Source organism: Coffea arabica, unplaced genomic scaffold (genome assembly GCF_036785885.1).
Source record: "Coffea arabica cultivar ET-39 unplaced genomic scaffold, Coffea Arabica ET-39 HiFi ptg000200l, whole genome shotgun sequence".
Lineage (NCBI taxonomy): Eukaryota > Viridiplantae > Streptophyta > Magnoliopsida > Gentianales > Rubiaceae > Coffea > Coffea arabica.
In genome coordinates this window covers 6,357,041-6,362,040 of record NW_027266262.1, presented here as the reverse complement: position 1 = coordinate 6,362,040, position 5,000 = coordinate 6,357,041, and positions in this window count along the sequence as shown.

Below are 5,000 nucleotides of genomic sequence, written 5' to 3'. Positions count from 1 at the left end.
CCAACGCAGGGCAACGGCCGTCGTGCGGCCTATTGCCCACCTCCTAGCCGTGAGGGGCACCGTCGTGCATTTTCCCAGCATGGCTACAGAGGTTTACCCGTGGCCTTGGGAGCAAAACCCCACGGCAGTTGTGCTTTTTTCTTGCCGTCGGTGAGGCCGTCGTGCCCATGCCTTAGCCAATGCAAGGCAACGGCCGTCGTCCGTCCTAAGGCCCACCGCCAAGCCGTGAGGGGCACCGTCGTGCATTTTTCTTGTCGTCGGTGTGGCCGTCGTGCCCACGCCTTAGCCAACGCCGGGCAACGGCCGTCATGCGGCCTAAGGCCGCCATGAGGGGCACCGTCGTGCGTTTTTCCAGCATGGCTACAGAGGTTTACCCGTTGCCTTGGGAACAAAACCCCACGGCAGTCGTGCGTTTTCCTTGCCATCGGTGAGGCCGTCGTGCCCATGCTTAAGCCAATGCAGGGCAACGGCCGTCGTGCGGCCTAAGGCCCACCGCCTAGCCATGAGGGGCACCGTCGTGCGTTTTATTTGCCGTCGGTGTGGCATCGTGCCCATGCCTTAGCCAACGCTAGGCAACGGCCGTCGTGCGGCCTAAGGCCAAACGCCTAGCATCGTGCCCGTGCTTTAGCCAACGCAGGGCAATGGCCATCGTGCGGCCTAAGGGCAACCGCCTAGCCACGAGGGGCACCGTCGTGTGTTTTTCTTGCCATCGGTGTGGAATCGTGCCCATGCCTTAGCCAACGCAAGGCAACGGCCGTCATGCGGCCTATGGCCGACCGCCTGGCCATGAGGGGCACCGTCGTGCGTTTTTCTTGCCGTCGGTGTGGCCGCCGTGCCCATGCCTTAGCCAACGCAGGGCAACGGCCGTCGTGCGGCCTAAGGCCCACCGCCTAGCCATGAGGGGCACCGTCGTGCGTTTTATTTGCCGTCGGTGTGGCATCGTGCCCATGCCTTAGCCAACGCTAGGCAACGGCCGTCGTGCGGCCTAAGGCCAAACGCCTAGCATCGTGCCCGTGCTTTAGCCAACGCAGGGCAATGGCCATCGTGCGGCCTAAGGGCAACCGCCTAGCCATGAGGGGCACCGTCGGCCGTTCTTCTTGCCGTCGGTGTGGCCATCGTGCCTATGCCTTAGCCAACGCAGGGCAACGGCCGTCGTGCGGCCTAAGGCCCACCGCTTAGCCATGAGGGGCACCGTCGTGCGTTTATCTTGCCGTCGGTGTGGCATTGTGCCCTTGCCTTAGCCAACGCAAGGCAACGGCCGTCGTGTGGCCTAAGGCCTACCGCCTAGCCATGAGGGGCACCGTCGGGCGTTTTTCTTGCCGTCGGTGTGGCATCATGCCCTTGCCTTAGCCAACGCAAGGCAATGGCCGTCGTGTGGCCTAAGGCCTACCACCTAGCCATGAGGGGCACTGTCGTGCGTTTTTCTTGCCGTTGCCTTAGCCAACGCAAGGCAACGGTCGTCGTGTGGCCTAAGGCGCACCGCTTAGCCATGAGGGGCACCGTCGTGCATTTTTCTTGCTGTGGATGTGGCGTCGTGCCCATGCCTTAGCCAACGCAAGCCAACGGCCGTCGTGCGGCCTAAGGCCTATCGCCTTGCCATGATGGGCACCGTCGTGCGTTTTTCACGTCGTCGGTGTAGTGTCGTGCCAATGCTCCGTCATGCGGCCTAAGGCTCACCGCCTAGCCTTGTTTTCGCTTATTTTTATCTTTTTAAGCATACATGTTGAGTCTCGTTAATGTCCACCGCCGTATGTCTTTGAAATTCATAAATTGCTTTTTTTTTTAATTAAACTATATTTTTGTATTTTTTATTATTTTTTATTATTTTTTTGTTTTTATTTTTGTTCAATTCAATCTTGGAAATTTTTTATTTTTTTTTATTTTTTTTGTTTTTATGTTTCCTGTGTTGCATACCTATTAGAAGGAATTCGGATGCCACAACATTCAACGTTCTCCCAACGCCGTCCCGCCCGGTCGGGCTGCGGCGGCGTCGGGGAACCGCAAAGGCGAGGCCGTGTTCCGAGTCGCAGCCAAGCGATGCGTCTCGGCCCACGAACTGTAGCCCGAGCTCTTGGACGCGGAACACCGGGAGGGCAGGAGATCGTCGATCTCTATTTGCCTGAACTTGGCGTCAATCGCCCGCATCGAACGACTGCCATCGTCGCCTCGAGACGTCACGTCTCCTTCGAGCTCGTTGACCTCGTGCGACGTCGGCGTCGGTGAGGAATGCTACCTGGTTGATCCTGCCAGTAGTCATATGCTTGTCTCAAAGATTAAGCCATGCATGTGTGACGCCAAGTTCAGGCAAATAGAGATCGACGATCTCCTGCCCTCCCGGTGTTCCGCGTCCAAGAGCTCGGGCTACAGTTCGTGGGCCGAGACGCATCGCTTGGCTGCGACTCGGAACACGGCCTCGCCTTTGCGGTTCCCCGACGCCGCCGCAGCCCGACCGGGCGGGACGGCGTTGGGAGAACGTTGAATGTTGTGGCATCCGAATTCCTTCTAATAGGTATGCAACACAGGAAACCCGTGGGCGGCCAAGGCTAACGATGCTGCTCTTGCGCCAACGATTGAAGGGGAATGTGAAGGAAGACGTCACCGCACCAGCGGGGATCCGACCAGCCCAAACATGCCCACCGCTACCCACGCGCCGTCACGAACTGCACCGTCTGAGCACCCACGCCGTGCATCGACAACCCCAATCGGTCACCGATGCCAGCTTGGATGCCAAGATCATGCAACGTAAGGCACGCAGCACACACAAAAATGACGTAAACGAACGACCGCCGTGCACGACGCCCGCTCAACCGACCGACTCTTGAAATTTTGAGGCAAAGAAAGAATTTAAGTGCCCTTACATGCCCAACGATGATGTCTAACGTGTTTCTAGTACCGACGGCCTTCCTATGGCCTTGACAGGTCAAGCATCTCAACTCTCCCTGATAGTCTTGAAACTAAAAAACTCAAACCGTTAGTAGACCCACACCCTTTTCGTCTCACAAATATAGCCACCAATAGATGGCAATTTAGTGTGTATTTAACACACCTACACATGGGTGCTTGAAACAAATATAAAACAAATTTCCAAGATTGAATTGAACAAAAATAAAAACAATAAAAACAATAAAAAATAATAAAAATTTTCCAAGATTGAATTGAACAAAAATAAAAACAAAAAAAATAAAAAAAAATAAAAAATTTCCAAGATTGAATTGAACAAAAATAAAAACAAAAAAATAATAAAAAATAATAAAAAATACAAAAATATAGTTTAATTAAAAAAAAAAGCAATTTATGAATTTCAAAGACATACGGCGGTGGACATTAACGAGACTCAACATGTATGCTTAAAAAGATAAAAATAAGCGAAAACAAGGCTAGGCGGTGAGCCTTAGGCCGCATGACGGAGCATTGGCACGACACTACACCGACGACGTGAAAAACGCACGACGGTGCCCATCATGGCAAGGCGATAGGCCTTAGGCCGCACGACGGCCGTTGGCTTGCGTTGGCTAAGGCATGGGCACGACGCCACATCCACAGCAAGAAAAATGCACGACGGTGCCCCTCATGGCTAAGCGGTGCGCCTTAGGCCACACGACGACCGTTGCCTTGCGTTGGCTAAGGCAACGGCAAGAAAAACGCACGACAGTGCCCCTCATGGCTAGGTGGTAGGCCTTAGGCCACACGACGGCCATTGCCTTGCGTTGGCTAAGGCAAGGGCATGATGCCACACCGACGGCAAGAAAAACGCCCGACGGTGCCCCTCATGGCTAGGCGGTAGGCCTTAGGCCACACGACGGCCGTTGCCTTGCGTTGGCTAAGGCAAGGGCACAATGCCACACCGACGGCAAGATAAACGCACGACGGTGCCCCTCATGGCTAAGCGGTGGGCCTTAGGCCGCACGACGGCCGTTGCCCTGCGTTGGCTAAGGCATAGGCACGATGGCCACACCGACGGCAAGAAGAACGGCCGACGGTGCCCCTCATGGCTAGGCGGTTGCCCTTAGGCCGCACGATGGCCATTGCCCTGCGTTGGCTAAAGCACGGGCACGATGCTAGGCGTTTGGCCTTAGGCCGCACGACGGCCGTTGCCTAGCGTTGGCTAAGGCATGGGCACGATGCCACACCGACGGCAAATAAAACGCACGACGGTGCCCCTCATGGCTAGGCGGTGGGCCTTAGGCCGCACGACGGCCGTTGCCCTGCGTTGGCTAAGGCATGGGCACGGCGGCCACACCGACGGCAAGAAAAACGCACGACGGTGCCCCTCATGGCCAGGCGGTCGGCCATAGGCCGCATGACGGCCGTTGCCTTGCGTTGGCTAAGGCATGGCCACGATTCCACACCGATGGCAAGAAAAACACACGACGGTGCCCCTCGTGGCTAGGCGGTGGGCCTTGGGCCGCACGACGGCCGTTGCCTTGTGTTGGCTAAGGCATGGGCACGATGCCACACCGACGGCAAGTTAAACACACGACGGTGCCCCTCATGGCTAGGCGGTAGACCTTAGGCCGCACGACGGCCGTTGCCTTGCATTGGCTTAAGCATGGGCACGACGGCCTCACCGATGGCAAGGAAAACGCACGACTGCCGTGGGGTTTTGTTCCCAAGGCAACGGGTAAACCTCTGTAGCCATGCTGGAAAAACGCACGACGGTGCCCCTCATGGCGGCCTTAGGCCGCATGACGGCCGTTGCCCGGCGTTGGCTAAGGCGTGGGCACGACGGCCACACCGACGACAAGAAAAATGCACGACGGTGCCCCTCACGGCTTGGCGGTGGGCCTTAGGACGGACGACGGCCGTTGCCTTGCATTGGCTAAGGCATGGGCACGACGGCCTCACCGACGGCAAGAAAAAAGCACAACTGCCGTGGGGTTTTGCTCCCAAGGCCACGGGTAAACCTCTGTAGCCATGCTGGGAAAATGCACGACGGTGCCCCTCACGGCTAGGAGGTGGGCAATAGGCCGCACGACGGCCGTTGCCCTGCGTTGGCCAAG